Genomic DNA, 20446 nt, shown 5'->3' with positions numbered 1-20446 from the left:
GCCAGGTACCCTGATATTCTGTAGCCATACCTGCCCCAGACAGATAGAGGCCTCTCCCCTGTGGAAGCCTCAAGGGGGGAAAGCTGCAGAAGGGGGGGCCGAGGAAGCAGACACGAACTCCACCCCCCTGCCCCAAGGTTAAAGCTGTTGGCATGAGCCTCGCTGTCCCCAGAGGAAGGGAAGAGGAATCTGCCCCTTGTCCTGACCTCAGCAGCCTGGGGTGGGGGTCCCTGCTCGCCCCCCCCAGAGCAGCTCATGCAAATGCTGCCCACAATCCCCAGGGTCCATGCCCCAGGCTGGGTAAATCCCCTGATTTCAACCCAAACTGCGAAATGGGGTCAGGTTTGCTTGGTCTGGGATAGCAGGGGGCTGTGGATCGGGAGTGGGGGCACTGGCAGGTCCGGGGGGGCGGGCAGGGGGCTGCGGATCGGAAGTGAGGGGCACCTTTGGCCGGGGTGACAGCTCCTGGGGTAACAAAAGAGGCTGGTTCCTAGGGGTCCCGCCAGAGAGGAAGCGTCTCCCCCTCCCGCCAGGCTCCTGCAAGGAAAGTTGCGGGGGGCGGGGGGGGTCAGTGTCCCCACGAGGCCGCAGTTCCCCACTTTCCCCACCAGAGGGCGCCGGAGGCTGTTTGCTAGGACCCTGGTTTAGTTGGGTTTGATGCGGGGGGAGGTGCAGGGTCCAGGTCAAATTAATCTCAGGCAGAAACCGGGGCTGAAACCTGCCCGGGAAACTCCCACCCGCCGCCCCGCCGAGCCCCTGGTGCCCATTGCAAAACCCACCAGGGCTGGGCTAGCGGGGGCTGCGGGTCGGGAGTGAGGGGCACCGGCAGACCTGGGGGGGACAGGGCTGGGCTGGCAGGGGGCTGCGGGTCGGGAGTGAGGGGCACCCGGCAGACCTGGGGGGGGCAGGGCTGGGCTGTCAGGGGCTGCGGGTCGGGAGTGAGGGGCACCGGCAGAGCTGGGGGGGGGGCAGGGCTGGGCTGGCAGGGGCTGCGGGTCGGGAGTGAGGGGCACCGGCAGAGCTGGGGGGGGGCAGGGCTGGGCTGGCAGGGGCTGCGGGTCGGGAGTGAGGGGCACTGGCAGAGCTGGGGGGGGCAGGGCTGGGCTGGCAGGGGCTGCGGGTCGGGAGTGAGGGGCACCGGCAGAGTAGGGGGAGCCCAGGGCTTTGCTAGCGGGGGACCGTGGGTCGGGGGGAGTCTGTCACGTTCCCCTCTTTCTGCTTCTCCAGCGCAGCGAGGTTTGGGGGTGCGGGGTCTCTGCAGAGAAATCCCCCGCAGGAGCCTAGCGGGGTTGGGGGGGTCCCAGTCAGGGGCGCTGCGGGAGAACGTGGTTGTGACGGGGCCTGGCGCAGCTACTGGCCTGAGACCCCCCCCCGGCTCACCCCTCACCCCGGTGTCAGGTGGGGCGGGCTGGGGGCGCCCTGGCCCTGCGGGGGGCGGGGGGTTGTTGCTGTTGGAACAACTGAGCTGCGGCATAAGCGCTGGGTGCCCCCCCCGGCTCCCCCCCCGGCAGGCAGCGTCGCCCCATTGCATGAGTTCCAGACGGGCCGGTTCTCCAAGCCCCTGTGGGGGGGACGAGTCCAGCACAGGGGACACCTGGCAGCCCCCTCACTCAGTGAGATGGGGGGCGCGGTTCTGAGGTCTGGGGGGGCAGCGGAGTCCTCCTCTCCCCCAGCTTTCGGCAGCCCCCCTAATCCTCCCGGTGTGGGGCGTGCGGGGGGCCGAGGAATAAAATTCACCAACTGGCCCCGGCGGCGCCCTGCAGCCTGGGCCCCAGGGACGGGGGGGCAGCATGGACCCCCCGTCCTTTATCCCACTCTGGGGCCTCCTCCCAGCGGCTCCCCCAACCCCCAAACGGCGCCGGCCGGTAGGGCAGGGAGGGGGGGTTAATGAGCTGGGGGATGATCCAGCTCCCCCCACGCACCCCGCCCCGCTGCCCAGAAGCCAGGGTGAGGGGCACAGGGAGGAGGCGGGGCTGGAGCGAGGGGGCGGTGGGCAGCCTCCCCCCCCCCGCCGGCTCCCTGGGCCCCTTTGTCCGCGGAGAATGGAGCTAAGCGCTGGCGAAAGTGACACCGTGAATGGGGCGCGGATTGGGGGGGGCCCCGTCTCCCTGGGTAACCGCCGGGGCTCGGAGTGCAGCTGATGGGATGGGGGGGATCCGGGGCAGTGGCTCCCTGAGCCGAAGCTGCTGGCGAGGGGGACGCCGGGGAGCGCCGGGGGGGGCAGGCCCAGCTTTGAATGGGACCGAGCCCCAACAGGGGGAGACCCCCCCTCCCCCCCCGAGCCTGGTTCATTGAGAGAAACGCCCCCCCCCGCCCCGGCTCCCTCTCTGGGATCCTGACTCCGGGCCTGATTTCCGGGGTGCTGCAGCCCCCGACGCCCCCCACTCTGGCAGGAGCCGGACCTTGGCTGCAGAGCTGAGATGGGATCAAGGGTTTGTTCTGAGATTTGTGTCAAATCCACGGGAGCGCCCCCCTCCCAGAGCCAGGGACAGAACCCAGGAGTCCTGCCCCCGCCCCCCCAACATCCTAGCTCGGCCTGAGTGTGTCCCCCTCCCGCCCCCAGCTGGGGCCAGGGTCCCTGCAAGCCTGCCTGGAGCCGCTGGTGGCCGGGCAGACGGAGGGGCTCGGCCAGGCCTCTTTCACCCCCCCGGGCCCAAGCAGCCCCTGGGCCGGCCCATGGCCCGGGGAGCGCGCGGGTGGGGCTGGGGGTCGCTGGCTGCCTGGAGCGGCGGGGGCGGGGGAATGGTCCCCCCACCCCCCAGCAGCACCTCTCTGGGCCAGGGCAGATTTCAGCACCTGGGACAGCGGCCCTGCCTGGGCCCCGTCACCAGCGCCCCTCACCAGCGCCCCAGGGCTGCAGCGGGGCCCCGTAGGGAGGATCCCCCCGCCCTAAATCCCCACCAGAAACGGGACCCCCTGCGGACGGAGCCGCTGGGCCCCGCCATCGGCTCTCCAAACACAGAGATCAGCTTAACGCCCGGAACACGGGGTGGGGGGTGTTTACTCCGCCCCCGCCCCCCCAGCCCCTTGGTTGGATTAAGCCAAACAACTAGAAAGGGCCTAGCCGGGCGAATCTTGCTAAAGTCTTGGCTTTAGAGGCATCCCGTGGCGGTGAGTTCCGCAGGGTAATTTCGCGGCTGCGAAGACAGTAGTAACTCCTTGTGCCGCCTCTCTGCTCTACGTCGCCCGGCCCCTGCTTCCAGCAGAGCAGGAGAGATCGGGGGGCTCCGGACCCCGACCCCGGACAGTTAGTCCCGAGTTTGTCCCTAAAATACCCCCAGCCTCTGGCTTCCCCCCATCCCGGGCCCCCGCGGCCCGCCTCTGCACCCCGAGGCCCTCTGCAGCCGGGGGGGGGGGGTTCCCGGGGAAGGCTCCTCCTTCACTCCGCGGTTTGTTTGCTCCCCTCCAGCCCTGGCTGCACCCCAAACTTCCCGGGGGAGTCTGAGCCTGGGGCGGCTCCAAGCTGGGGGCACCGGACCGGGCCCCCTCCCCCGCCAGCCCCGGGGACTGCAGGCTCCGGTGCCTAGTGAGAGGCGCAGCCGGGGTCCCCCCCGAACCCCGAGCCCCGCAGATCCGGACGGGGGGGGGCGGGGCGAGCCCAGCCCGTCACCTGGTGCCGCGCTGCCATTGGGCGGCCGCTCCCTCCCCAGCCCCCCCCGTCCCGTTCCCCCCGGCCGGCCCGCGGGCGGGTCAGTGGGCGCTGGGCGGCTCCGCCAGCCGGCGGGGAAGTTACCGCGGCGCCAGGGCGGTCGGGGGACCGGACCGGACCGGACCCGGACCCGAACCGGACAGCGGCAGCGGCGAGCTGGAGAAAGTTTTCCCGGCGCGGGTCCCCATGGCCCGGCCCCCCCCGCGCCCCGGGCTGAGCCCCCCGGCCGGGACCCCCCTCCGGCCGGGCCATGGCCCGCTGGCGGCTCTGCCTGGCCGGGCTGCTGCTGCTCCAGGGCTGCGGTGAGTGGCGGGGGGAGCCGCGGGACGGGGCCGCCAGGGGCCTGGCAGCAATTGCGGGGGCGGGGCTGGATTCACCCCCGTTCACCGCCCCGAGCCGGGATCTGAACCCGGGGCCTGTGGGGCAGGATCGGGCCCCAGGGGGCATCGCTCCCCGCACACCCCGGCCGGAGGGTCCCGGCTCGGCTCCGGCCGCTCCCCGCCAGGGGCCTTGGCCAGCGCTCAGGGGCCCGTCTACACTAGTGCCCGGGGCCAGCCAGTGGGAAAGCCCCAAAAGACGGGGGGGGCTTTAAACCGCGTGAGCTGGGGGTGACCCCTTGCGGGCCCCGGGGGGGGGGCGCAGCACTAGGACAGAGGGAACAGGTGCCCCCCCCCCACGCGCTATAGGTCTGAGCCTGTGCTGTGGGGCAGCCAGCTGGGTCCCTCCCCAAGCGCCCACCCCCCGCCCAGAGATGCTGTCTCTGGCTGAATCCCCAGGCTGGGGACACCTGGGGGCAGGGGGCAGGAGCCTGCCTGGCTCTGGGCAGAGTGTGGGGCCCAGGGCAGAGGGCAAAGGGGGCTGGAAGCCAGCTGGACTCCCCTCACCCAGAGACAGTGGGGCGCTGCCTGTTTGTCTGCGGTTTAGGTTTGGGGATCCCCCCAGGCCCGCGAGGACTGCTCAGGTAGCCAGAGTGGGGGAGCGGTACTCCTCCATGGACCTGGGCTCTGGGAGGGGAGCAGGGTCTAGCAGTTAGAGCAGGGCTGGGAGCCAGGACTCCTGGGTTCTATCCCCAACTCTGGGAGGGGAGTGGGGTCTAGTGGGTTAAAGGGGGGCTGGGCACATCTATGAGGCTGGTATTAGTTAAGCTGCTTTGAGCCCCTCAGGTGGCAGGTATGAGAGATGACAAAGTGGGGGTGGGGCCCCACTTTTTTCTGTCACCCCATAGTTCCCAGTGTGTTTGTACTGGGGAGCTAGTTTCCCCCTCCCCCAGCCTGTCTGATGTGGCAGACATTGTGGCCCAGTGATGGGGGGTCTGTGCTGGCTGAGCCCCCTTTGGATTGGGGGGATGCTGCAGCCCCAAGTCCCCACCTGTGCTCCCTCTTCTCCTGCCCCCCACAATCCTCAGCTGGTGCTCGGGCCCCCCAGCCTGGGGGCAGCACCGGGGTGTCGGGGAGGGGACAGGGCGGTGATGGATCAGAGGGAGGGCGAGCGCCTTTGAGTGATGGGGCGAGTCATGGGAACCTTACGCCAAGTGAGCTGGTCGCGTGAGCCAGGCCAGCCAGGCAGACGGGCAAGGTGGGGGTGGGGGTGGGGGCTATTGTGCCTGCCAGGAGCACAATGGAGGTTGCCTCCACACCCTCTGACCTGCCCCATTGTTCCCTTCCCAGGCTGGGGCCCAGCCCCACCACAGGGCCTCCCTGCCCCCAGCACAGTTGCAAAGACCAGGCTGAAAAGCAGCATCCATCAAGATGTCAGGCTGGCAAATCCCTGTGTGTCCCCCCCCCCCCTCGCCCACTCTCGGCTCCATTGTCACCAAGAGTTAACTTTGTGCTGCCCCCTCCCACCCCGGGCGTCTGGGGACAGGAGCCAGGAGCTGCCCAGCAAGAGTCGAGAGCATCCCAGGGATTGTGGAGCCAGAAGGGGGGCACGGCGGCAGAGATGGGCCCCGGGGACGGTGAAAGGCCCCGGGGACTCGGAGCACAGGCCGGCGTACTCTGCGCCCAGCAGTGAATGGCCCACAAGCCCCTCCCCCGAGGAGCCGGGTCTCTGGTGGCAGAGTGAGAGCCTGGGGGACTCCTTGCCACAGGGCCCCCAGCGAGGCTGGGAGCTGGGCAGGGCTCAGAAATGGCTCCCACACATCAGTGGAGGGCAAGGCACCCAGAGGAGAGCAGTATCTGTGGTCTCATCCAGGCATTAGCCGGGTGGAGAGGCGAACACCCCCCTGGGCAGGGCACACCCTTACAGGGCCTCCTTCCCATGCCTGAGGCAGATGGACCGGCCTGCTTGGGTGCCAGGAGGGGCTAGGGTGCAGCTGGTCGTTACGGAAGCACCTGAGTGTGCATTGCACGAGCAGAACTGTTACACACTCCAGGCTGGTCTGTGCTGCGCACACAGCTGTGGCTTGCACTTGGGGGGACGGGGGCACGGCAGTGGCATGTGTATTTTGTGCACTTGCATGAATTACACAGGTGTGTCATGCCGTGTGTGTGGGGAGGTCACTGACCCCTTGTGCACGGCTCTTGGGGTGTTGTGTCTGGCCTGCCCATTGGGTGCACACTCTGCGAAGGTACGTGTGTGCATTGCACGCCGATGGGGTGACACTGCATCCGTGTGCTTGGTGTGTCTGTGCGTGAGCTGGGCACGTTTCCCTTGGTGCCCCCGGCCAGCTGGTCGGGGCGGAGCGTGGGGCTGAGCTGTGGGTCTGTGGGAACCCCAGGCATCGACTCTTGGGCTCCAGCGCCGGCAGGTTTGGGTAGCTGGGGGTGGGAGGGGCGCATGGAGAGTCCCACTTGGAAACCCTGGAACTGCTGCTCTTGTGGCCCAGCTCTACCCCAGCGTCACGCCCCGCCCAGCCCTTCAGCCAGGGCTAAGCAGCTGGGGGAGCCTCAGCCCCGGGGCCACTTGGCAGCCAGGCCAGGGGCAGGGTGGGCATATGCAGGGGATGAGGGGGGCCGGAGGGTGGGGCTGGGCCAGGATCCTTCACTTCCTGGCCTGTCCCACTCTCTGGCTGTGCAGCGTACAAGCAGCTGCCAGGTCCTGCCCCAGAGGTGGTTGACAAGGCAGGCCTGGGGGGCGTGAGACTCTGCTCAGTGCTGTGGGGTGACTCAAGGGGGAAGCTGGGCTGGGCACTTAGGGAGAGCCGGGGCAAGGGTGGGTGGGTGGAATCTCTGGCGCTAGACGGAGGGATGGCGAGCAGGTGAGGAGGTGGGTGTGCGGACGAGGGGAGCTAGCCACGGGCTGTAGAGATGGTGGCCGGAAGGAGGGGTGGAGGTGTCTGTGCAGACCATGGGTGGAGGGAGGGCTAGCTGGGCAGGTAGGTGGGTCCTGGATGGAGGGATTGAAAGGTGCGGCTGGATGGAGGGTTGGCTGCAGGGCTGTGTATGGCGCTGGAGGGGGTGGATGGAGGTCACCGACGGAAGAGAGGGAGGGGAGGGGATGGAGGTGCCGGCGGGAGGGGTGCGTGTGACTGGAGAGTAACAAACCCACCCTGGGTTGATCCTGCTCCCAGCGGCCCAGGGAGCTAGGGCCCAATCCTGCCCCATTGCGGGCATTGCCTGAGAAGCGCTGGCCATGGGATCCGGCCCCTGGTGCTTTGCAGGCTCCGTGGGGCCCTGAGGTCTAACGGCTGCTCCCCACAGGGCTGGGCCGCCCCTCGGAGCTGGCGTTCCTGCGGGAGCCGGCGGACGTGATCGCGGTGCAGGAGCGGCCCCTGGTGCTGCACTGCCGGGTGGAGGGGGAGCCGCCCGTCAGCATCTCCTGGCACAAGGATGGGGCGGCGCTGGGCAATGACAGCCACACGGCCGTGCTGGCCAATGGCTCACTGCGCATCGAGAGCTTCCGGGGCAGGGGCAACACCAACCAGACCAGCGTGGGCGATACAGCTGTGCTGCCCAGAACCGTGACGGGCTGCTGATCAGCCGCAAGGCCCGCATGCAGCTCGCCAGTGAGTTGGGGCCGGGCACGCACCAGCCACAGCCCGGCTCTTGTCACGGAGTCCCTGGGCGATGCTCTGGAACTGCTCCCCATGAAGCCAGTCAGGACTCTGGGGTAGTCGCCTTTCTGTGAGCAGCCTGTCTTCAGGACACACAGCTCACACAGCTTCCACCTTCCTGGGTCTGACCTCGGAGCATTCAGCATCCTCTGCCCCTCCGTGTGCTTCCCCCCAGCGAGTCCGCTCAGGCGGGGCTCCTGGGGAAGCCAGAGGGTCCTGCACCCCAACTTCGCAGTCAGACGTGACTCTCAGCCAGCCAGTAAAACAGAAGGTTTATTAGACGACAGGAACATGGTCTAAAACAGAGCTTGCAGGTGCAGAGAACGGGACCCCTCAGCTGGGTCCATTTTGGGGGGCCGTGAGCCAGACAACCACGTCTGCCCTTCACTCCATGTCCCAGCCAGCCCCAAACTGAAACTCCCTCCAGCCCCTCCTCCTCTGGGCTTTGTCCCTTTCCTGGGCCAGGAGGTCACCTGATTCCTTTGTTCTCCAACCCTTCAGCTCTCACCTCGCAGGGGGGGAAGGGCCCAGGCCATCAGTGGCCAGGAAACAGGGTGTCGGCCATTCTCTGTGTCCAGACCCCTGCACACACCTGCCCTCTAGGGCTCTGCAATGACCATACACCCTTACCCCACCACCTAGATACTTAAGAACTGCATAGGGGAAACTGAGGCACCCCCACACTATTCGGAGGAAACATTAAGAACAGGCCCACTTCGTCACATCTCTCCCCCCTTCGAGATCGAACTGAGCGGGGTCACTTTACCCGGTGACCTGGGGAAGTTCGAAGCCACCAATGTTCCCATGGATGCCCCAGCATCTCTCCCATTCCTTGGTAGGAGTTACACCAGGCCCTTCCAGTTTCACGCCCTCCCTTAGGTCGGGGGTGGTCGATAGCACTAGCAGGCTGCATGTGGGAAGGTTTCTGCAGCCCATGCCCTTTGGCCACCCCAAAACCCCAGGGGGTCAAACTGGGATTGGGTTTTCTCCGAGTGCTCCAGTCTGGAGGGCTGCAATTTGGGCTCTCTTGGTTAAGGGCCCCCATCTTGACCTGGGCCACATACTGTTCACTTACAGAACTAGCATGGAGACATCCCTTTCTCCACAACCTTGTCTCCCAACAAGCTGGCCAAACACAGCCACTTGGTTATAGGACGGTGTACCTTTCTTAACAGCTTTCACTCCATCTGAGACCTTCTCAAAGCTATCCACACTGGATCTTTCAACAGGAAAGTCAGTGGATCCATTCACAACAGAACATTTCTGGCTGTTAGGAACTGAAACTTTCTTGATTAAATCATTTTCACACCCTTCAGTTGCAGTAAACTGCTTGCAAAGACTCCATGAGGATTCCTTTCCCTAGGGCTTCTCTATGCAACAATTCACCCCTCCCAGAAATTCTGCTCTTACCCTCTTTACCTAGGGCTTGCTCTAGGGGAACACTTTCCTGAGCAACAACAGACTCTTTCTGGGTCTCCCTTACATCCAGAATCACCTCTGGCCCATCAGGCGGATTCCTACATAATCCCCTTTGAGGCAAATTTACAGACTTCCTAGATAAAAGGTTAGAAGCATTCTCCTTCCCTTTGCCACACACAAGTTCAGGAATCTTTTCCTTCTTGCTACAGGTTTCCACACCCTCAGTAGGTAACACAATCACACACCTTCATGCTCTCCTTGTGCCCTGGCTAGGATCTCACCCTGATTAGACAGAGTTGCTCCACCCTTTCCAACAACACACTAGCAACAGGCAAAATACAAGCACCAGAATTGTCTGGTCTCTGGGATTTTACATAGACCCTAACTGGATGTGACCTAGTTACAGGGCCATTCTCCCGAGCAGACAGAAACTTAGGACCCTTCCCTTCCTGGGCTTTAGCTGAGTCCAGAACCAGCTCTGAGACAACTGCACGACCCTCAACCATCATAGGCTGAAAGGTCCCTTCTGTCTGCTCCACAGACCAAGAAGAGCCGGACACACTTTCTCCTTTACCAGACACCCAGGTTGGGATCTCTTTCCCTTTGTCCCAGCACACAAGGCTGGTCACAGACAACTGCTTGGAGATCAGGGTAGCTCCCTCCATAGGCAAGTCAATACCCCTGACAGACAGAGACCCATTTCCTTCACTGTCCCAATTCTCCACCCAGCTAACAGGTAAGGTCCAGGGACTCTCATCTTCCACTCTCCTCGCCTTCCCACCCTGCTGACTGGACACAGCCATCAGATCACAAGGCTGCCTAGGCTCATCCAAACTTTCCTTACCAAGCACCTTGCCACTCCCCACAGATCCCCTGCCCTGCCTGTGTCTCCCCCCACTCTGCTGGGGTCTCAGCTCCCACTGTGCTCAGCGCTGCCCTTGCTGTCCCAGTGGGGCAGGCCACTGCTTTCCTCAATGCATCAGAGCCAGGGAGAGTCCCCACTCTTGTGTGCAAGGGGGCAGGGAGCATCTCTCTGTCCCACCCAGCCCCAGGGGTCTGGTTACAGGCAGGCAGGTAGCCTGAGCCTAGTGGCTCCTCCCTGCTGCCAGCCAGGTCATCTGCATTTTCACTGACCATTTCCCTCTCCGCTGATTGGTTCCCTGGATTCAAATTCAAACCCTTGGCAGTTACAGGAACAGGGCCTGGATCCTGTCCCAAAGAGACACAGTCACCTCACAACAGGGTCTCGCAGCTGGTGTCCTGGGGCACCCCAACGACCAGCCAGCCCCACCCCTCCTGGGTCTGCACAGGGATCTGGACCATAGGGAAGGCGAGGGGCTTCGTCCCTGGGACCCTCACCCAGCTCACACAGCCCCTCAGCATCTGAGGCTGCACCACCCAGGGCCTGACACCAGTTCTCTCTGTCCCAGGATCTCGCCACCCCAGGAATGTCTCCCCATTGACCATCACCTTCTGCTCCCACTGGGGGTCCGAGGGGCCTGGCCCCAGGAAACTCCACACAGACATATAGGTTGGGGTCAGGAGTGGGAGCCTGTCCACCTCCCCACCCATCTGGCTGACGGAGTCTGTGGCCTTGGGACCCAGCAAGGGAGCTAGACACCGGGGCTTTTCCGCAGGGTCCCCTTGGTTCAAATCGCCAGCCTGCTCAAAGGCAGTGAGGTGGCATCCACATCCCCCCCTCCTTAACCAGGGGCAGCAATTTAGTCTCGAGGTTCCCTGCGGAACTGGCCCCCCGGGGTCTATCCCCACTCACCCCGGGGAGGTCCCCTAGGCCTCTCCGCTCCCCCACCGCCAGTTCATGCTGCTGCTGCTTCCGCAGCTCTTTCTCGGGCTCTCGCTGTCTCCCACGGTCCTCTTGCTCTCTCGGACTCAGCTTCAATCCCGTCCATCTCCGATCCCCTGATGGGGAACCCGATCGTGAAGACCCTCGTCTGGTCGGGGACAGGAGTCTTGGCGATGCCTGGCTCCCACTCCAGCTGCTCCCAGATCCTGCTATAGCCCCATTGGGGGTCAGGAATCTGTTCCTTAGAGCGGTCATCCTCCTCCAGCTGCACGATGAACTGTGCTGTGGTGAACTTTCCAACGCTCAACCCTCTCTTTTTGCACAGGGTTACAATGTCCTTCTTAAGGAGACGGGGACAAACCATCACTCCGCTCCTCCCAAGGTGTTGTGGACTCACAGGCCCGTGTGTTCTCAGCTCCCCACGGTTTCCAGGGAGAACCCCTAGTGTGCCAGCCCTTCTCGAGGTCACCACCTCTTTGCCAGGGTCGAGCTGCAGACTCCTCCGCCCCTTGGACTGCTCGCTGCAATCCCCAGGGGAACCCTGTTACTGCACAGTCCTTCTCGCTGGTCACACACTCCCAGGGGTTAACCGCCCCCCGAAACCGCTCCTCTCCGAGCCTTCAGCAGGCCTGGTCCTCGGCAATCCCCCTTCGTGTTACTGTTCCCCAGTCACTTACTGCAGGAAGCGCCATCCACGGGGTGCAGTACATCCCACCGCTACCACCAGTGTCACGGAGTCCCTGGGCGATGCTCTGGAACTGCTCCCCATGAAGCCAGTCAGGACTCTGGGGTAGTCGCCTTTCTGTGAGCAGCCTGTCTTCAGGACACACAGCTCACACAGCTTCCACCTTCCTGGGTCTGACCTCGGAGCATTCAGCATCCTCTGCCCCTCCGTGTGCTTCCCCCCAGCGAGTCCGCTCAGGCGGGGCTCCTGGGGAAGCCAGAGGGTCCTGCACCCCAACTTCGCAGTCAGACGTGACTCTCAGCCAGCCAGTAAAACAGAAGGTTTATTAGACGACAGGAACATGGTCTAAAACAGAGCTTGCAGGTGCAGAGAACGGGACCCCTCAGCTGGGTCCATTTTGGGGGGCCGTGAGCCAGACAACCACGTCTGCCCTTCACTCCATGTCCCAGCCAGCCCCAAACTGAAACTCCCTCCAGCCCCTCCTCCTCTGGGCTTTGTCCCTTTCCTGGGCCAGGAGGTCACCTGATTCCTTTGTTCTCCAACCCTTCAGCTCTCACCTCGCAGGGGGGGAAGGGCCCAGGCCATCAGTGGCCAGGAAACAGGGTGTCGGCCATTCTCTGTGTCCAGACCCCTGCACACACCTGCCCTCTAGGGCTCTGCAATGACCATACACCCTTACCCCACCACCTAGATACTTAAGAACTGCATAGGGGAAACTGAGGCACCCCCACACTATTCGGAGGAAACATTAAGAACAGGCCCACTTCGTCACAGGCTCTCAGTGCCATGGGCCAGCCCTTGCGGCTCCAGTCGCCACTGGTGGATGTTGCACGTGGGCCCAGCCCCCTCAGACCCTCCCCAAGGGTTTGGGGTGCAGGGCTGGGAGGGGCGGGTGTGTCTGGGCTCCAAACCCACTCGGGTTCCACCAGCCCCTGTCCCCTCACCTGGCATGTGGCAGCCGCCCCAGAGTCCTGCATCGGGATTGTGCAAGGAGGGGCCTGGAAGGGCACTGCTCTGAGGGAGAGCGCAGCGGGGGGTGACTCCAGAGGGGAGATGTGGGACCAGGCCCTGGGAGGGGGAGCACCTGTCTGTTGGGGTCAGTGTCCGGAGAGGTGCCTGGTGGGGGGTGTCTCTGCCCTGACGGCTGCCTCCCCCCACAGCCCTGTCCAAGTCCCATGTGCACCCGGCGTCCATGGCGGTGGAGGAAGGCGGCGTTGCCCGGTTCCAGTGTCTCATCCAGGGTGTGCCCAAGGCCACCATCACCTGGGAGCGCAACCGCCCGGCCCTGCCGCCTGGCGACCACCGGTGAGCCCAGCTGGGGGCTGAGAGCCACGCCCGGCCCAGCTGGGGGCAGGGGGGTGACAGTGGGACCGGGCTGGTCCAGCTGGGGGGGAAGGAGGGGATCTGCGAGCTCTGCGCTGTGCTCCCCACACAAGGGACTGGGGCTCAGCTCCCTGCCAGGTTGCCCCAGGGGCACCGGCTCCGCTCCTTGACCTCTGCACTCCCCCGCAGGTTCACCCTGCTGCCGGCCAGCATCCTGCAGATCACCGGGGTGCAGCGAGCCGACGTGGGCTCCTACCGCTGGGTGGCCAGTAACGTCGCCAACAGCCGCTGCAGCCAGGAGGCCCAGCTGGCCATCAGTGGTGAGCGCGGGCCCGGCCGGGTGCAGGGCCACCAGCAGGAGCCCAGACAAGGGGTTAGAGCAGGGGGGGCTGAGAGCCCGGACTCCTGGGTTCTCTCCCCAGCTCTGGGAGTGGAGTTGGGGCTGGCAGCCTGGACTGCTGGGTTCTATCTCTGGCTCTGGGAGGGAGGTCTGGGGGGTTAAAGCAGGGGGGCTGGGAGCCCGGACTCCTGGGTTCTCTCCCCACCACTGGGAGGGGAGTGGGGTCTGGGGGGTTAGAGCTGTGGGGGGCGGGCTGGGAGCCTGGACTCCTGGGTTCTATTATCACCCTCTCTCCCTAGTCTCAGCCCCCAAACTCTACAAGGAGCCCATGATCCTGTCGGGCCCCCAGAACCTGACCATCACAGTGCACCAGACGGCTATCCTGGAGTGTATCCAACCCGCGTCCCATTGTCTCCTGGAGCCGACTCGGTGAGGGGGGCGCCAGGTTGCTCCTGGGGACATGGTCGGTTTGTGGGGGAAGCTTCGGGGGTGGGGTCTGGAAAGAGCCCAGGAAGATCACAGGGTGACATGGGAGAGGGGGTGAATATTGGGGGAGCTGAGGGGGGGCCCGTGGGGCTGAGGGATGAGTGCCTGGGGGATGCACAGATCCTCTGGCTGACAGACCGCAGGGAGGGGAAATGGGGCCTTTCCCCCACAGGGACATGGCCCTGCCCCCCCCACCCCCGGGTCCCCCCACTCCCAGATGGGCGCTCCATCGGCGTGGAGGGGATCCAGGTGCTGGGAACTGGCAACCTCATGATCTCGGACGTCTCGGTGAAACACGCCGGGGTCTACGTGTGCGCTGCCAACTGGCCTGGCACCCCGTGTGCCGCACAGCCCAGGGCATCCTCATGGTACAGGGTGAGTCTGCTGGGGCTGCGGGTCGGGAGTGAGGGGCACCTGCTGGCCTCCCGGGACGGTGGCTCATGAGGGGCAGAGGCCCGCAGGGAACGGACGGACACAGGCCAAGGGAGGACAGATGGCTTACAAATGCCTGGACAGACAGTCAGCCCCGAGCCGGCAAGAGCAGATGGGGGAGGGACGGGACAGGAGAATTCGCACTTGGCTTTGTGTGAGCAATGGGGCAAAGGTTGTGGGAGGCGTGACCCTCCCCTCCCCTTCCTGGTGACCTCTTCCTAGCCACCCCCTTCCCCAGGCTGCAGAGGGGCTGGGAACTTGCCGAGTCCCTTCCCGCAGCGGGGGGCTGGCATGGGAATAAATCACCTTCAGCAGCTGGCCTGGCCGGCCAGCCAACTGCTCCTCCAGCCCGGGGCGGGGGGCTGGGACTGACTGGGACCCATGGCTGCTCCTAGGGGTGTGATGCTGGGATCAGAGAGCCCAGGGCTCTGGCAGGGGAGGGACCCCGGGGATTGGGGGCTCCCCCTGCCAACCCCAGCTGGGGGGCAGAACTCACAGCACAGTGGGGGCAGGAGCCCCCCCCCCCGACTCGGACAGGGCTGGGGTCCGATTCCAAGCAGAGCAGGGGAGGTCAGTCCAGTGCATCTCCCCCATGGGCAGGGACCCTCTTTTGGGGGGCAGGTCCCAGGCTCAGCCCAGCCCCTGGCCCCTCTCCCAGTGCTGGTTGGTGGAGCAGGGCTGAAGCCCAGGGCGAGGGACGCAGCCCCCCCGGCCCCCCCCCAGAGGATGGGCGGCGACCGGCTGCTGCTGGCTTTGTGCGGCCCGGGCTGCTGCCTTTGCTGGCACTAATGAGATGCAGCCCTGTCCCAGCGGCTTAGGGGGCCTTTCTCGACGCACCAGCTGGGCCCTGCACCGGTCTCACGGCAGCCGAGGGGCGGCTGTTGTGGGGCTGAGGGGCTCAGATGAGCTGGGGGAGGGACGCTCGGCAGCTGGGACCCAGGGGCTGCAGTCGGGGGGTGGAGGGGGATTTCTGCCGGCCCCAGGCCGATGCCTTGATGGACAAGTCACCCAGACAGGCCAGGGCCCACGGGCCAGTGCATGAGATTGGAGGGGGTCCGTGCTGCCCTCCCCAGGCCCAGCCCCACTCCCTGGGGTGCCAGTGGCTTGCTGGGGCTGGGTGTTGGCCACAGGTCACCGCCCGGCCCAGCTGGGGTCACTCCAGGCTCTGCCCAGGCCCTGGCCGCATGGCTGTTACCTGTTTGGCGTCTGCTGGGGTCCTGGGGGGTCACTGTGCCAAGGCCAGGGGTGGGAGTGCGGGGCTCGCGGGGCAGGGAGACTCAGGAGCTGGGGTGGACGGGGGGAGGCAGGGGCAGCTTTCCCCAGTCCGCTCCCCACCCAACACCTCCCTTCCCCACAGCCCCCCCGGAGTTCGTGCAGTGGCCCCAGTCGGTGTCCAAGCCACTGGGCAGCCACGCCATCTTCACGTGCGTGGCACAGGGTGTCCCCGAGCCCCACCTCATCTGGCTGAAGAACGGCAAGATCCTGGTGCCGAGCGAGACCATCAAACTCACCCACAACAACAGGTGAGGTGGGGCACTGTGGCCCTGGCCACCTCAGGGTGCTGGTCCTGATCCAGCCCCAGGGCAGGGAACTAGCTAGCTTGGGGGGTGGGGAGGAACTGGGACATGGTGCCCTGGCCTTCCAGGGGGTGCTGGCTCCAGGGCGGGGAACCGGCTGCCTGTAGGGCAGAGAATGGGGCACCGTCCCCAGGGCGGAGGACCGGCTGTCTCGGGGGCCAGGGAATGGGGCACCGTCCCAGGGCGGAGGACTGGCCGGCTCAGGGGGCAGGGAATGGGGCACCATCCCCAGGGCGGAGGACCGGCTGGCTCGGGGGCAGGGCTGATCCCAGCCCCCCCCCCCCGGCTCCCCCAGCACCCTGCTGCTCCAGGGGCTCACGGTGGGGGATGAAGCTATCTACTAGTGCATGGCTGAGAACAGGGCGGACACCAACCAGGCCAGCGCCCGCCTGGCCCTCGCCCTGGCCCAGGAGCTGCCCAGCTCCCCCGAGGGCGTCCGGGCTGCCCCGCTCTCCACCACCTCCATCCAGGTGTCCTGGCAGGAGCCCCCCCCCGGAGGTGACCGAGGGGCTCATCGGCTACGTGCTGCACATCCGCAGGGCGGGAGGTGAGCGGCCCTGACCCCCCACCCCGTGCCCCCCAGAAACACCCCCCCAAGGCCTCACTCCCCCCCGGGCTCCCCCCAGTTACATTCCCCCACCTCCCACCCTGCATCCGTCCCGCTGAGCCCCCAGGCTGCACCCCCCAGCCACCGCCAATTCCATGCCCTGAGATGACCTCCAGTGAACCCCAGTGCCCCCCCGGTCCTGAGCCTGACCCGCAGTGAGCCCCCAGCCCCCGCCAGCCCCCAGGCCGTGGCAGCCGCTCATCAGCCCCTCGGGCCTGCCTGTTTCAGAGTCCGACAGCCGGGAGCTGCAGGAGGCCGTGAGCAAAACCACCTTCCAGCACCTCTTCACCGGCCTGGCGCCTGCCACCCCCTACCGCCTCCGCCTCCAAGCCTGGTCGCCGCTGGGGGCCAGCCAGGCCTCGGAGCCCGTCCTGGCCACCACAATGGGCAGCAGTAAGAGCCCCCCCGCCGGGGAACCCGAGCTGCCCCAGTGCCCCAGCCTGACCCTGGGGGGCGCTGGGCTGCAGGGGGCGGGGGTGGGGCTCAGCAAGGGGTGCTGAGGAGTGGGAGCGGGGCTCAGTAGGGGGTGTTGGGGGTGGGGCTCACTGGAGGTGCTGAGGAGCGGGGGTGGGGCTCACTGGGGGGTGCTGGGCTGCAGGGCGCGGGGGTGGGGCTCACCGGGGGCACAGTATGGCACTAGGGGGTGCTGTGCTCCACTGGGTGCCCCCTTTCCTAGGTGCGCTACACCCCAGTTCCTGAGCCCTGCTCACAAAGGCCAGGGTGCCCCCCCACCCCAATGCCTGGCCTAGTCCCACCGTTGGGGGTCTGGCTGCTCCCACACTGAATCCCCCCTTGTCACGGGGTCCCCGGGCGATGCTCTGGAGCTGCTCCCCACGAAGCCAGACAGGACCCTGGGGAAGTCTCCTCTCTGGGAGCAGCCTGTCTGCAGGACACACAGCTCCCCCGGCTCCACCTTCCTGGGTCTGACCTCGGAGCCTTCAGCCTCCTCTGCCCCTCCATGCGCTTCCCACAGCCAGTCCGCCCAGGTGGGGTCCTCGGGAAGCCAGAGGGTCCTGCCCCCCAACTCCGCAGTCAGACGGGACTCTCAGCCAGCCAGTAACACAGAAGGTTTATTGGACGACAGGGACATGGTCTAACACAGAGCTTGTAGGTACAGAGAACAGGACCCCTCAGCAGGGTCCATTTTGGGGGGCAGTGAGCCAGACAACCCCGTCTGCCCTTCACTCTATGTCCCAGCCAGCCCCAAACTGAAACTCTCCCCAGCCCCTCCTCCTCTGGGCTTTGTCCCTTTCCCCGGCCAGGAGGGCACCGGATTCCTTTGTTCTCCAGCCCTTTAGCTCTCACCTTGCAGGGGGGAAGGGCCCAGGCCATCAGTGGCCAGGAAACAGGGTGTCGGCCATTCTCTGTCTCCAGACCCCTGCACACACCTGCCCTCTAGGGCTCTGCAATGATCATACACCTTACCCCACCCCCCAGATACTTAAGAACTGCCTAGGGGAAACTGAGGCACCCCCACACTATTCAGAGGAAACATTAAGAACAGTCCCACTTCGTCACACCCCTTCAGCTACAACTGGCCATAGGATCCTGCTTCCTCTCCTGTCCCAACATGCTGGGCAGCTAGCCAGCAGCTGCCATGTTCCACCCCAGAGGTGGCTGCATTTCTGTGCTGGGTGAACAGCTGTGAATAAGCTCCCTCTCCCTGCCTCCTTGAGGGCTGGGGGGGGCTGTCCCAGTACTGGGTGCTGAGCCCCATGGTCTGTTCAGTCCCCGCAGCCCCCAGCTTCTTCACCAAGGTGCTCAATGCCACCATAGTGCAGGTCTTCCGGGCGCTGCCCCCCCAGCCAGGCCGGATCGAGGGCTTCAAACTCTTCCACCGCAAACTGCCCAGCCCCCACTTTGAGGGGCCGCAGCTCCTGGCCAGCACGGCCAACTCCTACGTCTACAGCAACCTGGGTGAGTGTCTCTCCCCCCCCCTGCAGGCCTGTGCCCACCGCAAACCCTCTGCATGCAGCCCTGTGCCCCCCACAGCCCCTCTGCCCTGCAGGCCTGTGCCCCCCCATGGTCCCTCCCCCATAGGCCTGTGCCCCCCCCCCACAGCTCCCTCCATGCAACTCTGTGCCCCCCCATGGTCCTTCCCCCCGCAGCCCTGTGCTCCACCCCACAACCGCCTCCATGCAGCCCAGTGCCCCCCACAGTCCCTCCGCCCTGCAGGCCTGAGGCCCCCCCCATGGTCCCTCTCCATGCAGCCCGGAGCACCTCATACCCTCCACCCGGCCCCTTTGTGAGGGTCCCCTGGGTTTCTCTCTGTGTTGGGGTGACCCCTGGCACTGCCCCACCCCGGAGCAGGGCTCTCTCCCCTACCCCCCATGTCCGGTTTGGCCTCTTGCCGGGTGCCAGCCCTGCCAGCCATCCCAGTGCCCCTGTGGGAGGCAGCCCCTGCCCCCTGCTCATGCCCTGCGGCTCCTTCCCCACAGAGCCCTCGGCCCCCTATGAACTCCAGCTCCAGGCCTTCAACGGGAACGGAGACAGCAACAGAACAGTGCGGGTCATCCGGCTGGAGGGGAGCGGCCAGACACTGGGTGAGGGGCTGGCGGGTGGCGGGGGGGGGGCCTGGCTGGGCCAAAGTCAGCACGCAGCTGGGAGTCAGGACTCCTGGGTCTGTTCCCCTCTGCCCTGCACTGCCCTGCTGCGTGCCTGGGGGAGAAACAAGCCCCCCCAGCGGGAAGCAGCCAACTGGGGGGGGCCTGGCCATGGCGGGGCAGGGGGACCCAGCGCATGGGCAACCAGTGGTCATGTGGGGTAAGGGGGGACTGGGCTCCCTGTGGCTGTGGGGGGGGCAGGGGGGACCTGGCCCGGGGGCTGTCTGGACGCTCTGTGCTTTCCCTCCCTGCAGACGCTGACCCCGTGTGCCACTGTCGACCGGAGGAGAGCTCGCTGGCCGGTGTCGTGGTGGGCGTCCGCATCGGCATGGCCTGCATCATCTTCTGCCTCCTCTTCCTCACGTTCGGCTACCGCAGGAGGTGAGGCCCCTGGATGGCCGCTCTCTCTGTCCGTCCCTCACACCAAGCGCCCGGCACCCCCCCTCCGGCCCCTCCCGGCCCCTCGCATGGGCCACGGGTCTCAGGGCTCTGCCCTCCCTGGGCTAGCCCGTGCCTGGCCTGAGAGGGTCCAGCTGCTGGAGGTCTGGGGCTGGTGCCCCCCAGGCCTCACTGCAAGCCCTGGGCTTTTCCCATGAGCCGTGCCGCTCCCCATGCTAACCCGCCCCCCCGCATTGCAGCCTCTTCTGCGGGAACGGCACTCAGGACAGCTGGACGGTGCCCCAGGGGGCAGAGCCGGCCCAGCCAGGTGCCCGCCATGCCCCCCGCAGCCTGTGCACCCAGCCAGGGCAGGACAAGCCGGCGGAGATGATCGACCTGGTCATCCAGGTGAGGATGTGAGGCCCAGCCTTGGGGGGGGGCACAGTGTGGGGCCGCGTCTCTGGGGCAGGGCAGGGCAAAGCCAGCCAGCCCCAGCAGCTGGCCAAGGCCCCAGGGAGGGGAGGGATGGAGGAGTGGGGCAGTGGTGATGTCAGGACCAGAAGGGCTGGGCTGGGCCATGCCCCAGGCCGGGAGCTGTTCCGGGGGAGCCTAGCGCAGGGGTAGGACACAGGTCCCAGGTGGGGAGAGGGCCGGGCAGTACCCCGGGCACAGCGTGACCCTGCCCCTCCTTCCCACAGATCCTGCCGCGCCCAGATGTGCCCCATGCCGACGTCCCCATTGAGCGCTACCCCCACCTGCAGGCCCCGGGGTAGCACCCCCCCCCGGCCTGGGGGCCCAGCGGGGGGGGGCCATAACTCAGGCCCACCCCCAGCTGCAGGGACTCTAACCAGAACCTCCAAAGACTCTACCTCCCCCCCCGCCTCCCCCCAGCTCAGGAGATCTATTTTTGATCCACAAACCAAAGCTACCTCAGCCACGTCCTGCCCACAGTGTCCCCCAGACCGCCCCCCCCCCGCCAGCCCCGGCCCCCAGTGCAGGGGCCATTGTACCAAAAAGGCCCTTGGGGCAAATCGAGAGGGGGGGGGTGAAATGAGCTGGGGCGACGGGCAGGGGGCTGTAGCCTTTCCCCAGCCCAGTGCACGTGGGCGGGGGGTTTGTCCTGCCCCCCCCCCCCCCACTCCCACGCCAAGA

The 20446-nt window shown here is 66.1% G+C and overlaps 1 pseudogene across 1 annotated transcript; it reads left to right on the top strand.

The window, feature by feature from the left end:
* The first annotated feature begins 3899 nt into the window (after window positions 1-3899).
* On the top strand, window positions 3900-20120 carry LOC311512298 (immunoglobulin superfamily DCC subclass member 3-like; annotated as a pseudogene). Its single transcript has 14 exons — window positions 3900-3951; window positions 7288-7592; window positions 12709-12853; window positions 13061-13191; window positions 13511-13640; window positions 13915-14072; window positions 15487-15652; window positions 16002-16253; window positions 16542-16706; window positions 18042-18230; window positions 18752-18856; window positions 19171-19297; window positions 19555-19702; window positions 19993-20120. The product of its transcript is annotated as an immunoglobulin superfamily DCC subclass member 3-like (transcript).
* Window positions 20121-20446: the final 326 nt, after the last annotated feature.

Source organism: Lepidochelys olivacea (genome assembly GCF_965140295.1).
Source record: "Lepidochelys olivacea isolate rLepOli2 genome assembly, chromosome: 24".
Classification (NCBI taxonomy): domain Eukaryota; kingdom Metazoa; phylum Chordata; order Testudines; family Cheloniidae; genus Lepidochelys; species Lepidochelys olivacea.
The sequence above is the reverse complement of the archived record's forward strand: the minus strand, read 5'-3'. Positions and strand labels throughout refer to the sequence as shown.